Below are 17949 nucleotides of genomic sequence, written 5' to 3'. Positions count from 1 at the left end.
CTGAGATATCTTAAACCCTTTCTGTGTTCTCAGTATATTCAAACCTAGATATCTCTTTATCTCACCTAATTGCTTGATTTTTACTTTCTTGGCTAATGATGCAATTATTTCATTTGCTTCATCATTAGTCTTAGTTATCAGAGCAATATCATCAGTGAACAACAATAATAATGATATCTTCCCATTCTTTTCTCTCTTAAATAGACATGGGTCAGCTAAACCAGCTTTAAACCCTATATTGGTCAGTTCCTTCACAATATACTGGTTCCATTCATAGCCCGATTGTTTAAGACCATAGAGGCTCTTCTTTAATAACCAACAATCATTATTATTATTATTGTCATCTTTACATCCATTAGGCCTTTTCATATACACAGTATGTCTTAGTGGAGCATGCAAGTAAGCAGTTTCCACATCTAAATGGTTAACTATATATTGCTTGCTTGCTGCCCATACTAATGCTGCTCTTAAAGTTGCTGCTTTCAGACTAGGTGCAAATACTTCATCATAGTCTTTTGCACTTTGTCTAAAGCCTTGGGCTACTAACCTTGCCTTATGGATTGTGTTTCCATCCTTATCTGTTTTTATTTTAAAAATCCATCTGCAGCCAATGGGTTTTTCATTACTAGGTAATCTCACGTTTTCATACACCTTCATATCCTTCAATGATTTCAATTCTTTATTAATAGCTGCATACCATTTTTCTTTCTCTTTAGAAGGATATCTTTTTATCTCATCCACAGTAGATGGAATTCTATTTTCCTGGCACACTGTGTTAGCCTGGTATCTATCAGGCAGTCTAGAAATACGTGTAGTCCTTCTGGGTATTACTGGGCTTGATTGAGTTACAACCTGTTCCTCATCTTCAGCTATTTCTTCCTCTAGGGGCTGTACTTCTTCCTGTACTTCTTGCTTTACTTCTTTCTTAAAGTTACAGGGACACTTAATGGGATTTCTATAGGATTCAATAATCACTTCGTTATTGTTATCCTGTTCTAACTTATCCCATCCTACGTGCTCTAGAAATTGGGCATTAGCACTACATAACACCTTAGATGTGCCTTTCTCCCAAAATCTATATGCCCTATGGTTAGCTTGATAACCAACAAAGAAAAATTGTTTAGCTCTATGTTGCCCTTTACGCCTGAGTTGTGTAGGGATATGCACCCATGCTGGTGCACCAAATGTGTGCAGGTAACTCAGATCAGGCTTCCTGCCATGCCACATGGTGAATGGTATTTCACCAGTGGTTGAGTTAACCACATTATTTAATAAATGATTAGCACACATTGTTGCCTCCCCCCACAAAGAATCAGGTAACCCAGAATCAGTTAACATAGTACGGGTCATTGCCTGCAGAGTTTGGCCTCGCCTTTCAACAAATGCATTGTGCTGTGGTCTGTATGGTGCAGATGTCTTATGAGCTATTCCAGCTGCCTTTAATCTACTCTGGAATTTGCTATTAACAAATTCCGTGCCATTATCTGTCACCAGGGTTATAATTTGCCGTTTACTTTTTCTTTCAGCAAACCTTAACCAATTGAAGAAGTGTTGATATGTTTCAGTTTTGCTTTTCATTAGGTAGCAAAACCCATATCTAGAGTAATGGTCCATAATGCTCAGTATATACCGAGCACCCCCCATACTGGGTTTCTTTGGACCTATAATGTCTGCAAATACTACTTCTAAAGGTTCTTTAGTTTTGAAACCATTTAGCCTATTTGCAGGCATTATTTTACTCTTATCTTCACAACAGACATTACAACGCAAATATTTCTCACAGGGTTTTAACCTTATTCCTTCAGATAACTCTACTGTACGTTTTAGCATTTTAAAATTTACATGCCCCAAACGTCTATGCAATAAATGGATACATTCATCATGAGGCTTGATATTATTAAATACAGTCTGTGCCTCCCCTTTCTTACTATCATGTAAGACATATAATGTTCCATTTAAAGCTGCAGTTACCTTTTTGCCATCTCTTTCCAGTATGCACTTATTATTCTTAAATGTAACCACATATCCTAGTTTATCTAATACTCTTACAGAAAGTAAATTCATCTTTAACTGTGGTACATATAACATTTTTATATTCTGTTTTAAACATGGACAATAAGCAATACCTTCACCCTTGGCCTTGAGATGCCAGCCATTCGCGAGTGATATACGTTGTGAGCTTGTAGACATTTTTATAAACTTTGTCTTATCTCTCGTGATGCAGTGGGATGTACCACTGTCCACCACCCATAAATCATTCTTCATATCACAATTGCCAAGCATGGCCAGTTCAAAGGATTTCTTTGGCTTCTTTAAATTCTGGCTTTTTCCTTTTCTGCAGAATCTTGCCAAATGTCCTCTGCCTCCACAATTAAAACACCTTTTAATTGTGTATGCCGTTGAAGATAACTTCTCTTCCTCTGGGTGCTTTACCTTGCATAGCTGGTTTCTTTCAGGCTTTGAAGATAATTTCTCTTCATTATTAGGCTTATCTGCTCTCAGCTGGTCACGTTCACTCCTTCTCCTGGCTTCCTCTAATAGCCTGCCGGTTATCTCAGTTACTGATAAACTGTCTTTAGGCAATACTTCTAAAGCAGTCACAAAATCATCATAGCTTCGTTCCAAAGAAGACAGTATGATGTATACTTGTTGCAACTCATTAAATATAAGCTCTTTTTCTTGTAGCTCTTGAAAAATGCTTTTCATACAGTTTAAATGAGTTAACATGTCTCCATTTTTCTCAAGATGTGTTCTAAACAGCTTCCGTGTAAGATTTATATGAGCTCCTACACTGTCTCGAACATAAATCTTCTTAAGATTATCCCAGCACTTGGCAGCACTATCCTCTCCACGAATATGTATCAGTTGCTGGTCTGAGAGAGTCAGTCCTATGATGCACAAAGCTTGTTCATTCTTTTGCTTATAGTCCTGTATCTTTTTGGCATCCTCATCAACAGTAGGATCCAAGTTGGATACATCTGGTGGGTTTGTAATTATGTCCCACAAACCTTCTCTTCGTAGCAGTAAACTACACTTCATTGACCATGAAACATAGTTTGTTCCATCTAACCTGGATATCATGGACAGACTTGGCAAATTCACTTGTGCCATTGCTCTGGAGAAAAATAACTATTTAACAAACAGTTTGTCTTTACAGCAATGTGTAACTCTTGACCAAACTCTCACTGGTATATCCTGGTTAGCTAGACTGTGCACGCTGCTGGGCCCATAACCAATGTTAGTGTTTGGGGATAAACCCCCGAGCTGAGTGCACAGCAGCAGTCAAGCCAGGCAGCCAAATGAGAGAGAGGCTGGGCCCAAGAGTATACACACACTTGAGACAAAAACACTGTTTGTGGTTTTTAAATAGATATTTAATTCACACAGAGATTAAGAATAGTCATTCAGTCCATATGTCAGTATCCAGTATATCTATCCAGTTACCTAGTCTTTTAAACAGTAAATACAATGTCTTTATCTGCTTGTAAATCTTCTTCTTCTGATACCTTTCTCTCAAAGACAATGCTGAATCCACAGCTCACCAAGCAAACAGTCCTTGTGTTCAGTAGAGAGAAGTATCTTGCACAGTAGACATCTCATACAGGAGTATGCAGTATTAGGCAGACAGACCAGAGACCAGTAACACCAGGAACCACCAGGAATCAGACCAGGGACTCGAAAACAGGATCAGAAACCAGGAAGTGTTACGTCTCTCTCACTGCCTATTATTGCAGCTTACAACCGCACCCATAATTATGCAATGACATTGCAGTTTTTAGCTTAAAGGTGCAAACACTTAAAACTAGGTTTTATATATTCATTCACCCAAACCAGTTGGTGTATTCATATACCCAACAGTATTAATCAAAATCAGAAATTTCTACTGCTCTGTTGCCAGTAAAGAGACTCAGAGACCGGAGTTGAGTTCAGCTCTTTAATAATAACAGTAACTTCAACTGCAGTCGAACCGCACCAGCCCTCTTTATAGCGGCTGCTCCATGGCTTGCAACCAATGACATTTAGTTAAACTTCCCGCCGCTATTGGCGGCCAATCAGGTACTAACGTTACTAACCAATTGTATCGTTGCTTCTGTTAACCAATAGGAACATCGCCCTAGAAGTCTTTATTTAAATACACTACATCTACTTCCGGTTCTCCAGAACTGGTCAGAAGCTGCTGAATACCACCTCTGCCTGTAGGTCATCTAGTCCAACCCCCGGTCCAAGTAGGAGACCCTACACCCTATCGGACAAATCTCTGTTCTTCATATGGTTCAGCCTCTAGTCCCCTAATCATTTTGGTTGCTCTTCTCTGCACTCTTTCTAGAATCTCAACATCTTTTTTGTAGTCTGGTGATGAAAACTGCATTATTCTAGATGTGGCCTTACTAAGGCTTATATGGTGGCATTAGTACCTCACTTGATCTTGATTGTATCCAGGGGTGGGATCCTACCAGTTCTGCCCAGCTCTACAGAACCAGTAGATCTGAAGAGCAGCAGACACAGAACCAGTTTTGTGTCTGCTGCTCTTTGGCCTGCCACCCTCCCGGGCTCTTATCTGATCTTTATTTTCTGTTTTTTCAACCTCAGCTGCTTTGCGCAGGCAAAACGCAAATACCAAACCGGTAGTAATGCCGGTTGAATCCCACCCCTGATTGTATCCCTCTGTTAATGCATTTTGGGGCTGTATCAGACAGAACAGGGGACTTTCCAAAGCAGTCTGGGCAAGCAATGTATCTTGCAAAGATGTGGGGAGGGAATGAAATTTAAAACTTTGGAAATGATGTAAAAAAAATATGGTGTTGTGGATGCAAAACCACAAACTAATGAACAAGGAGCAAATTTAAGTAGTCTGCTTGATGCAAAGAGATTGATCAACTCTAAAATTAAAACCTTGAGTAGGAAAAGAACAGTGAGAAGAGTTGGTTAACTTAGAAATGCAATTTGAGAAAATAAGATCTAAGTCCCCTTTTTCATAACTGATTTTTTTCCTCAAGATTTGTATTAAAAAATTTTAGAGAAAAAAAAAACTTGTCAGACAGAAAAAAAAATACTTTTAATTGTTCCATGCATTCTTAACCAACCCTATTTGTGAAAGGAGGCAGCTCAAAAGTAGAGAATTAAAACCCATGCCCAGCACGTTTCTCCAAGGTTTCTTAAAGCGGCTGAGGTTAAATCAAAAATCTGCAAAGGAGAATCCCTGTACAAAATTGCTGATTGATCATTTGTTAAGAAGTTCAGTTCAATCACCTGGACCTGAGACCAAATGACATGTTTCTATTCCATGGCATTTGCTAAGTAGATTAGAAATGCCAAGCTTTTGTATTATAATCAATACTGCTTTGTGACTGGTCACTGTGATTTTTTTTTAAAAGGCTTTAAGACTGAACGGTATGGTTAGAGATGTGCAGGCCTTGATTTTCAAAAGGTGCTTTAGAGTAGTGTTGGCCTGCAGTTTTTTAAAACAGGTGGCTGCTTTTATTTTTATAGGTCCTATTTTTTATTATTATTTTTATGAACAAATCAAGGTGGAGAACATACCTAATTCATCTTCTTTCTCCTATTTTTCCCATGACAACAATCCTATGAGGTGAGTTGGGCTAAGAGAGAGAGTGTGACTGACCCATCCAGCTGCCTGTCATGGCTAAAGTGAGAATAGAATGGAATGGAATGGAATGGAATAGAATAGAATAGAATAGAATAGAATAGAATAGAATAGAATAGAATAGAATAGAATAGAATAGAATAGAATAGAATAGAATTCTTTAGTGGCCAACTGTGATTGGACACACAAGGAATTTGTCTTGGTGCAAATGCTCTCAGTATACATAAAAGAAAAGAAAAGAAAAGAAAAGAAAAGAAAAGAAAAGAAAAGAAAAGAAAAGAACTCACAGTCACCCAGTTTCCAACCTGGTGCCTTAACTTCTAAGACCAAACTTATCGCTAAGTATGGGACAGTTCCAGAGGGTAGCACTAGGATTTCAGGAAGAAATGTGGTGTTTTATAAGGGTTTCAGACAGATGCTACATTAACACTTCTTATCAGTGGTGGGATTCAAAAACTTTTTACTACCAGTTCTGTGGGCGTGGCTTGGTGGCATGGTGTGGCTTGGTAGGCGTGCTTGGTGGGCATGGCAGAGAAAGGATACTGCAAAATCCCCTTCCCTCCCCACTCCACTAACCTGCTTTCCAGCTCCGTTCTCCTGTGAAGGGCAACAAAAGAAGACCCAGCCAATCAGTTGGGATTCAAGAGGCAGAGAATAGATGGGGGCGGGGCCAGTCAAAGGTGGTATTTGTCAGTTCTCCGAACTACTCAAAATTTCCACTACCGGTTCTCCAGAACTGGTCAGAACCTGCTGAATGCCACCTCTGCTTCTTATGCTCTGAAGCAGGGGTCCCCAACTGCGCGGCTGCAGCCCACTTCCAGGCCACAGCCCATTCAGAACCAGGCCGTGGATCTGATGGGAGAGCGCTTGTGGGTGCATTTCCAGTTGCTTGCGTAGCGAGTTTATAATGTGCACATGCCTGCCACTTGTGCAAATGGAGCTGTGTGTGCCCTCCCCTTCATCTCCTCTTTCCCACCACCTCGGTGGTCTGCAAAGGCAGAAAGGTTGGAGACTATTGCTCTGAAATGTATTTTCCTGCTTATTTTTGGAGCCCTTGCAATCCACCTAGTTGTCTTTGATTGGTTCTACTTTATAGCTTGCATTGGTTTACCCACCTACACTCGTATGCTGGAGATGCACGCCAGTTTTGGAGAATCTGATAAATTGGGTTCGAGTCCAAAGCAGCCATCATAAATCTGCCATTTTTTTAAAACAAAGGTTATTAAGTTTCTCTTTTCTTTCTTCTTTTACTCAGGATGGTTGGGAAATAAATACAGTATGGAACCTGATTCCCTGAAAAGTGACACTATGTGGAAGGAATTAATGACTGCAGCAAAATTCTGTATAATAATGGATGCGATCATTTATGTACAGGTCGTCATCGAGTTATGACCACAATTGAGCCCAAAGTTTATGCTGCTAAGTGAAACATCTGCTAAGTGAGTTTTCCCCCATTTTATGACCTTTTCTGTCACAGTTGTTAAGTGAATCATTGCCTTGGTTAAGTTACTAACATGGTTGTTAGGTGAATCTGCATTCCCCATTGAGTTTGCTTGTCAAAAGGTCACAAAAGCTGATCGCATGACTCTGGGATGCTGCAATCGTCATAAATATGAGTCAGTTGCTGAGTATTTGAATTTTGATCATGTGACCATGAAATTGCTGCAATGGTCATCCATGTGAAAACTGGACTTAAGTCTCTTTTTCAGTGCCATTGTAACTTTGAATGGTCACTAAATGAACTGTTGTAAGTCGAGGACCATCTTTATTTATTTATTTAATTTCTATGCCAGCCGTTTCACACTAAAAAGCAATTCTACAGCTCTTTTGACATCTTTCTGGGTCCATAAGCAGAATATTCTGCAGAATTAGGCTAAGAACAGAAAAATAGGGAAGACATAGGCTGAAAAGAATCATATCTAAAAGCCCTGCACTCTAATTGGCATTACTCTCTGACCTACCCTGATCTCTTCTGCTTAAAAGCTGTTTCTGTTGCTATGGTTATATTAAACATGTTTTATTTCTTAACCCAGCACCCTTTTCCAAATTCTGAACTTATTGCATTCAGCTATTTATTTAGAAGCTTTGCCAATAGAAGAGATCTAATCACCACAATCTCTCTTTCGTCTTTTTTGAATTTTTTTCTTTTTCTTTTTACAATCCTGTGGAATCACTTAATTCCTAGACTTGGGGTAGCCGAATAGAGATTGACATCATTCACCACCTTAAAGTCTTTTTTGCTTGCATGGAATTTTATCTGGAGATGTGGAGATGTTGAGGGCTGTGAAAATATCTACAGACCCCTCACATCTTGGACATAAATTGTTTCAACTTCTACCCTCAAAACAACATTATAGAGCATTGCACACCAGAACAACTAAACACAAGGGCAGTTTTTTCCTGCATGCCATCACTCTGCAAAACAACTAATTCCCACAACACAGTCAAACTATTTCTAAGGCAGTATTAATATCATTCTTCTTATTCTTCCTATTACCTATCTCCTTGTCTACTTATGACTATAATCTTGTTGCTTGTATCTTTATAATTTATATTATTTAGTTTCCTAGTATGATCTGATTGCTTATTTAGTATCCTATGACTATCACTAAGTGTTGTAACTTGTGATTCTTGATGAATGTATTTTTATGTACACTGAGAGCTTATGCATTAAAGACAAATAACTTGTGCATCCAATCATACTTGGCCAATAAAGAATTCTATTCTATTCTATTCTATTCTATTCTATTCTATTCTATTCTATTCTATTCTATTCTATTCTATTCTATTCCTAGGGCAACCAAAGAAGAGAAGAAACATTATAGTGGTGAAGATACAAAGCAGAACTCATGTTTTCAATATGACCAGCTCAAATTCAATACACAACATCTGATGTCTGGGATAATAAATTAGAGTCAAGACCTGCTGCTGGACAGTTCAGAAGGACAATGTTAGATCAATAACCTGACTTTATATAAAGCAGTTACATAGATATTGATTTAAAAATGCTATGAAAACAAATGCAAAACCTCTTGCATTAGGTATCAAAGAGAGAAAATTATTTTTCATTTGACTCAAGAAGCAACAGAACTGGCTGCTTAATTTTAGTATTTTTCCCAAACTGAACAGACACTGCCAGTTCTCAGTTTATAGAACTAAGCGCAAGCTAAACTGAACATCTCACAGAGAAACTTTGCAAAGGAAAACCAGGTGTAATCAAAAGGACATATGGGAGAAGGGGCATGCTAGTCTATTGCCCTCTAAAATCAGAATGAGCCTGTTTAAGTTGAAATGAGAGTGAAGGTTGGCTGTGTAACCTGCATACAGGTTACAAAAGGTTTCATTTTGTTTCGTATATCAGAGACGTTGCAATTGTTAATGGATGAGATATTTGTAATCTATTTCCCATTAAGCTGCATCTGCTCATCCAACCCATTTCTCCCTTCCTTCCTCTCTTTCTAAACCTGGTTAAATCCTACACAATCTGCTCTATATATCTGAGACTGAGCTGTGGCTCACAAAAAGCTTGTTCCTTTTATTAAAATGTATCAGCTGGAAAAGGGGCTACCAGGCTTCTACCAATATTTGTCTGCCAGAAAGGACAAAGTGTACTCTTGTAGAACAAAATTCATTCATGAAGCATCTATTTAAAAAAGAGATCCATGTAGCAGATAATTAAATACCAGATTAAAAACTATTCCTCCCTGATGATGGTTTTTGGGAGGACATACAAAAGGTTCATTTCCAAAGTTCAAGAAACATCAGCTCTGTTCTAAACCAATGATCAAACTGATTCCACATTGAAAAATGAAGGAAAGGAGGGAGGGAGGGAAGGAGGGAAAAAAGAAGGAAGGAAGGAAGGAAGGAAGGAAGGAAGGAAGGAAGGAAGGAAGGAAGGAAGGAAGGAAGGAAGGAAGGAAGGAAGGAAGGAAGGAAGGAAATGTTGTAAATGATATGTACACCAGGCAAGAACAGGCCACAAGCAGCCTAAAAGTCCCTTATTTTTCTTCAAAATGGAGATTGATATTAAAAATCCAATCTAGACATTAAATTCCTCTGATCTGAATATCCAAATGCAGGAATGGCACTGTAGTCTATTGCATTCATCCATTCCACTTATTGGTTTCAGAGTAGAAATCTTTATTGTCAGTTCATGAAATGGTTTATTGACTAACCCACATGCCCTCTTCTAAAATGATGCAACACAAGACTTTTTTATGTGGAAGAAAAAGTATTTTCTGTTTTAGAATAGAATTCTTTATTGGCCAAGTGTGATTGGACACACAAGGAATGTGTCTTGGTGCATATGCTCTCAATGTACATAAAAGAAAGGATACATTCATCAAAAGTCAAGAATCACAAGGTACAACACTTAATAATAGTCATAGGGTACAATAAGCAATCAAATCATACTAGGAAACAATAAAAATAATTAGGATATAAGCAACAAGATTACAGTCATACATTCATAAGTGGAAGGAGGTGGGTGAAAGGAAGGATGGGAGGATTAATAGTAATAATAATGCAGACTTAGTAAATAAATAGTTTGACAGTGTTGAGGGAATTATTTGTTTAGCAGAGTGATGGCATTCGGGGAAAAAACTGTTCTTATGTCTAGTTGTTCTGGTGTGCAGTGCTTTTATAGCATCGTTTTGAGGGTAGGAGTTGAAACAGTTTATGTCCAGGATGTGAGAGCTCTTAAAAAAAGAAAAATAGCTCAAAGTTTATGTTTATAGATTTGCTTCTTTCTTCCCCTGTTGAGTGTACATAACTCATTTTTAGCACAAAGTAGGCGGTTTCTACTTTATAATTGCTGCAGTCAAGCTGCACATATGTCCTATTTTTCCAAAATAAACTATTTTGTATGGAAGCATTAATATATTTTAGATTTTAAATGTATAAATATTACTACGGTATGAATTAAAACAGTTAATTAAAACAGAAATAGTAACTATAGGACTTAAGTCATTCTGCTAGTATCTTGGAAATCTAATATTCCACTTTCATACACATCCCAATTAGGGTAGGATCAATATACTAGCTCAGACTCCATTACGTATCATACTAATTCTCTATAACTAGCAATTGAACATAGAATACAACATAGAATGCAAGTGATAGCAACAGCAATGGCACTTGGGCATATATACTGCTTCATGGTGCTACACAGTTCTCTTTAAGTGGTTTGCAGAGACAACATATTGCCCCTAACAATCTAGGCCCATTATGGCGAACCTATAGCATGCGTGCCGGAAGTGGCATGCAGAGCCATTTCTGCCAGCACGCAAGAGGTCACCTGGAACAGCCCCACTGCGCATGCACATGCGCCCCCTGCCAGCCAGCTGATTGTTGGGTATCTGCCACACGTGCGCAGGGGGAAACGTGTATGCAGAAGACACATGTGAATGAGCAGGGGGTGAGGCACATATGGGGGGGTCACGCATGCATACACAGCGGTTAGCCATCACTGATCTAGGTTCTCATTTTATCAACCTTGGAAGGATGGAAGGATGAGTCAACCTTGAGCCGCTCAGAATTGAACTCCTGGAGAGTGAGCAGTGAGTTAACCCCGCAGTACTATAACAACAACAGAAACATGGGTAAACAATGTGGCTCATTCAAAGACTGTGAAAACATCTATATTTCTTCTCTTCTATCATACTTAGAGGGTTGGAAACTTAAAACACAGAAAAGCCTATCTGCTTATTTTTTTTTCTCTTCTGAACTATTGATGGAAGAATTTTGAAGCTTGAGAATTCATGTCTTTGGTTGTATGTGACCAGGGTAGCTCTTTATGAATTTCAAGTTCAGAATTAAATCAATATATTTGAAAAAAAAAAAACTGTAGATACTGCCCAAGGCACATCTTTTACTATACCTAAATAGCAGAAAAAATGTTTTTTTGCTCTTACATGAGCTGTCACACAGAGCCAAAAATATTATATTTTAACATGACTATCATATTTAACTTTAACTTTGTTAAAGTTGCCAGCAGCAGAAATAGTCTTGGTGTTAAATGAAGCTATAGTTTTGGGGAGTTATTAATACCCAAATGACAAAACAGGGAAAATTATTATCTGCTGTAATGCCTTCTTTTAAAATATTGCTAACATGAAGCTAATGGCTAAAGTAGCCTGCTAAGTTTGTAGTTTAGCATTTGTACAAATATAAGCCTACGCTAAAAGCAATTGTCTGAAACTCTTTCAAAACTCATTATTAAATATAGTATTCTTTCTGTGAATTTTTTTTTAAATTTTTTTGCATATAATTGCGTACTTTGTAGGGGGAGGGGAGGGACCTGAACTATGGCCCACTATGAAATATCATCGTTAGATTAATAGTTAAGAGTGGTGGCTAATCTTTTTGGGCTCCTATGCTGAAAATTGTGCGCACTTGCATGCCAGCACCCAATGTGCGCGCCCTCTCCCCCACGCCCCTTCACATGCATGCACGATCCCCCTGCCACCACCCTCTTACCTGCACTGGGCATGCAAGCACCTCCCAGCTGATTTTTGGGCTGTTTGAGACAGTGGTGGGATTCAAAAAAATGTACTACCGGTTCTGAGGGTATGGCTTGGTGGGCATGGCAGGGGAAGAATACTGTAAAATCTCCATTCCCATCCCACTCCAGGGGGAAGTTACTGCAAAATCCCCTCCCCTCCCCACCCCACTAACCTGCTTTCCAGCTCTGTTCTCCTGTGCAGAGCACAAAAGAAGATCCAGCCAATCAGCTGGGACTCGGGAAATAAAGAATAGATGGGGGCGAGGGCAGTCAGAAGTGGTATGTGCTGGTTCTCAAAATTTCCACGACCGGTTCTCCAGAACTTGTCATAACCTGCTGAATACCACCTCTAGTTTGAGGCCTTTTTCAAGCTCCCAGAGGCCTAAGGGAAGCCTCTGAAGCCTTTGCAGGTCAAAAAATGGGCCCAATTTGTCACTTCCAGTATTTCTGGAAATACAGGAAGTGACAAAACGGGCTGTTTTTCGCTCTGCAAGGGCTGCAGAGGCTTCCCTTGAGCCTCTGAGAACCCCAAAAAGGCCTCAAACATGCCGAAAATCAACTGGGAGGCGCACGCATGCACAGTGAGGTAAGTTTGTCTGGGGCTCTGTGTGCCACCTGTGGCATCTATGCCATAGGTTTGCCATCATGGGCCTAGAAACTAGTAGACCATAAGTTCTAGTCCTGACAAAGGCATGAAAGTGGTCAGTCGCTCTCTCTCAGGCCAACTCACTTCACAATGTTGTTATTGTTGTTGTTGTTGTGAGGAAAATAGAAGAAAGAAGGTGTATGATACATATGTACCACTTGAGTTATTTATAAAGTAATAAAGTTGGGATAAATATCTAATAAATAAATAAAATAATAAATAAGTAATGTAAGAAGGGAAAATGCCTAAGGGAGGAAACTGCAGTTCTTGTGAAATTATGAACATCTTTAGAAGTCTGAGAACCTGTTATGAGCATTCTCTCAGAACAACCACTACTTTCAAAATAGCCATTTATCAAATGTCAGTCTGACAATATTGGGCCAGACCACTTCCAATAGCAAATAGGCATTTCTTTACCAGACTAGATAATATCGTCAGTGCTAGTAGCGAAGAATATTTGCTCTCATTTTATAGCCCACCAGTATCGCTGAGAGTGGTTTTGGTGGTTCCTTGATTAGGCTATTGGTTACCATTAGCTTGTTTGTCTGAGTGGCAGTTCCTGGATTGGAGTATTGTTTACTTCTTGATCTAATGGTATTCTTTGCATATCTGGTTGTTGACTGCTGGTGTAGAAGTATTTGGATCTTTTTTGTTTCTTTTTTTTTATTTTTTCAGCTATCAACTCAGACAGAGGAGGAGGAGGAGGAGGAGGAGGAGAGGAGGAGGAGGAGGATACTTAGGGCTAGCATTTTGCTTTGCAGCATCATTTCAAAATATTAATTAAAAGAAAAATAAAATGTGAAAAGGCTTAGAAAATGTATTAGAAAATACATTCTTTTATTTGTTTTTTTTTAAATAGTTATGTAACCATCTTCTCAAAGAATGCTGGAGAGCTTACAACCAATACAGTAATATAAAACAATAGCAATAAAAAGCATCATTTAATATTACAGGATGTAGCAAAGCTTGATAATATTCATTTATGTAATTCTGTTTGTGAACATTTTGTATATTTTAGTCTGCTTGGCATGGGCTACAAACTTACATAAAGGTCTTTAGCCTGGTTTCGTTTTGTGTGTGTTTTTGTCTGTTTGTTTTGAGAAAAGACAATATAAGCTGTTCTTGTCAAGAATGGGGACTCATGTTATTCTGTGGTTTCTTGTGTCCTATTCAGCACTAATTAAGATTCAGATATTATTTAACAGCTTGGTGTTCACAGAAATATTTTGTTCTTTGTTGTTTATTTTTGGATGTTATATAAATGTATATGTATACATAAATATTGATGCATGAATATTCCAAACACAACTCAAAGTACCTATTTTTTTAATACAAAGTGGAAATGCAAAGGCATACATAAGATAAGCCATAACTGCTTACAGTTAAAATCTAAAATTTAGGGTGACAATTCACTGATTTTCTTCTCCAGATCTGCCACATTTTCATTTCTTGAATTTGCAGCCTACATATCTTAAAATATCTTAGATTCTGCTATTCTCTAAATTTAAATTGTTGGTCCTGGCTAAGATGATGGCAGGGAGACACATCCAACAATATCAGGAAGAAATACAGCAATAACCGCTACTTGACATTGTCTGATATCTTGATGTCCCAGAGTGGTAATAAGTGTGAACAGTAGAAATATTGGACCTCAAAGCAGAGCAGAAGCCATCATACGGTCCAGGAGTCAGATGGTGGATTGGCAAGTTTGATTCAACTGTTGGTGAGTTTAGTTCCAAGTGGAAATTCTCGATTTAGAAGACAGACATTATTTTCCAATACTGCATAAAGCTTCTGTTACAGGAAATCGTTGGTTTAGGATAGAAGGTTCACTTTGAAATACTGTGCATTACTTCAAGGCAGATATTTGATGATTTCTGAAGAGAGGTTATTTTGAAAGACTGCTTATTATTCTTGACTGCTTATTGATGGATACTCAATGCAGAGGAGCATAGCACACAATATATTCCCTGTTATTTACTTTATGGACTTTCACTGTATTAATATATACATGAACCATGAAAATCATGAACCTGAGTTGGCAGATAAAGTCATCCATCTGTAATGACTTCTTTTTGGGAAGTTTAAATATGATAACCCACTTAGGAAAGGCATAAATATTACTTTGTGAGTTTCATACAATGCACCCCCTTCAAGTGATACTATATTACACAGACATTATACAGTACACAGAACTGATATTTCTTAAATGGATAGTCAACAAAATTTTAAACTACTGTCATCAATTCTGATTAGCAAGCTGGGTATGCTGCTATTTTACTAAAGGCATCTATTATTTGCATTAACATTGGAGTAGCAAGTGAGGTTTTGAAATAAACAGAAGAATGTTATCTGCAAATAAAACCAGTTTATGATCAACTGAACCATGCACTACTCCATAAATTTCTTCATGTTCTCACATTCTCTAATTGCACAAGCCAAGAGTTCCACATAAATATCAAAAAGCAAGGGTGAAAATAGCAGTATGCTTGTCTAGTAATGGGAAAGTAGGAGAAAATATACCATTAAACTTTACTGTAGATGTGGGCAACTCATATAATATCTTGATCCACTTTTTTGAATTTCAAAGAAAGGACATTCAAACCTGTTTCATACAGCAAGCATGTACTGTAAATATATTTTGTTACAGAGTTTTATATTGTTTAATAATAAGATTACAAATTGGTCTTCATTTTTATTCAAATCTATTAAATCTACAACTGTCAAAGAATCAGGACTATACATAAGATCTATTGTTCAAGCCTATACACAAGAATCTAGTGGTCAACACTAAATTGGCACTAAATAAGAGTCAACAGAATTCAAAGGGAGGCTGGACTTGGAGTATTTGTGGACATGTAACGATTCTAGGCTGAGTCCTCTCTTGATGCTGCCCCTGGTCCTGCCTCTTCTTTTTCTTTAAAGAGAATAGAAAAGAAGACACCTCAACACAGAATGTTTGGGACACAATGAAGGCCTATGCTAGAGGCTTGATAATAGACTATACAAGAAAAAGGAATATTAGGAAAAGGCAAACTCTTAAAGCCTTGGATGACGAATATAAGAGACTTGAAAAAGAATTACAGAAAATACCACACAGAAAAGATGTCAAACTGAAACTGGATATAACTAAACATAAAATGGACTTAATAGAGAAAGAAGAACTGGCACAGAAAATTAGGAATGCTAAACAGAATTATTTTGAGGATGCAAATAAGCCAGGTAGATGGCTAGCATACAAATTGAGAAAGGAGAAAGAGTCGAGGAAAATACTGCAGTTAATAGACGACCAAGGTAAAATTTGTTATGGCAGCAAAGAAAAAAAAGAAATTATCTATGATTTTTATAAGCATTTGTATAAGAAAGAAGACATTGATGAGGAGAAAGTTAAACAATACTTGCAGAATGTAAATTTACCTAAGATATCTAAAGAGATTGAAGAAATGCTAGAAAGCAATATAACAATGATGGAGTTAAGCCAAGCACTTAAGAAACAAAATAATGGAAAGGCACCAGGTCCAGATGGACTTCCTGTAGAATTTTATAAAACTTTTCAAGAATTACTTTGTATTCCACTGTTAGAAGTTATGAATGAAGTCATGGTAAAAAAGATAATTCCTAAAACATGGTCAGAGGCTTATATTACACTTATTCCAAAGGAGGAGGCGGACCTACTTCAAATTAAGAATTATAGACCGATTTCCTTATTAAATGCAGACTATAAAATTTTTGCTTCAATATTGGCAGAAAGACTTAAAAAGTATTTGAATAACTTCATCCACCCAGATCAAAATGGGTTTCTGCCAAACGACAAATTAGAGATAATATGAGAGTAATTTTAGACACCTTGGAATATTATGAGGCGCACCCTGAAAAGCAAATGGCTCTGATATTTTTAGATGCTCAAAAGGCATTTGATAATGTAAATTGGAGGTTTATGGTACTCCTAATGGAACAGATGGGTTTTGCTAGAAGATTTATTCAAGCAATAGAAGCAATTTATAATGAACAAACAGCTAAGGTAATGATGGAAGGAGAATATACAGATTCTATTAATATAAGAAAAGGTACAAGACAAGGTTGTCCTCTTTCGCCTTTGTTATTTGTATTGACTTTGGAAGTGTTGAATAGAAACATTAGAGAAGATAAAACTATAAAAGGAATGAAAATCAAAAAGGAGGAATTCAAATTACAAGCTTTTGCAGATGACCTAGTCTTTATTTTGGAAGATCCTATAGAAACAGCCTCGAAGCTGTTGGAAAAGATAGAGGCCTATGGGGAGGTGGCTGGTCTGAAAATAAATAGAGATAAAACAAAGATTTTGTCAAAGAACATGTTGCTGAAACAAAGAGAAGAGCTGGCAGAACTGTTAAAAATCCAAGTTACAAACAAGGTTAAGTATCTGGGGATATATTTGACATCAAGATGTAGTACATTGAAGGAGAATAATTATATTAAACTTAAACAACAGATAGCTCAAGATTTGAAAAAATGGGAGAACTTACAATTGTCATTAATAAGAAGGATCTCAACAATCAAGATGAACATTTTGCCCAGAGTCTTATTCTTGTTTCAAACAATACCAATTAGGCTTGGAAAAGAATACTTTGAGGATTTAAATAAAATTGTTTTGAAGTATATATGGCAAGGCAAGAAAGCAAGAATAAAGTTAAAGCTTTTACAGGATGCTAGATTTAGAGGAGGGTTTGGTCTGCCTAATTGGGAGTTGTACTACCAAGCTGCAAATTTGACATGGGTTAAAGAATGGATAACATTAAGGAAAACCAGATTGTTGACATTAGAAGGTCATGATTTGTTGTTGGGCTGGCATGCTTTTTTATGGTACAAGGGAACCAAAACACAGGGGTATTTTAGAAGACATTATATACGGGAGTCTCTGTGGTTGAATTGGGAGAAGATAAAAAAACAGTGTTATTTGAAAATTCCAGTTTGGTTATCGACGATAGAAGCGTTCTCTTATCCTATAATTTATAAAAAGGAACAAACAGTTAACTATGGGGAATTATTAGATGAAAAGGGTGAACTTAAATCGATACAAAAACTGGAAGAACAAGGTATACAGATGAATTGGTTTTCATATTTGCAAATACATTCAAAGTACTATGAGGATTCCAAAGCAGAGGGATTTTATGATAAGCAAACTGACTTGGATAAGATTTTGATGGGTACTGATGA

The sequence above is a fragment of the Pseudonaja textilis genome, chromosome 3, assembly GCF_049901715.1.
Source record: "Pseudonaja textilis isolate UNSWEBS1 chromosome 3, rPseTex1.2, whole genome shotgun sequence".
NCBI classification, from domain to species: domain Eukaryota; kingdom Metazoa; phylum Chordata; class Lepidosauria; order Squamata; family Elapidae; genus Pseudonaja; species Pseudonaja textilis.
Note: the sequence above shows the minus strand (reverse complement) of the source record.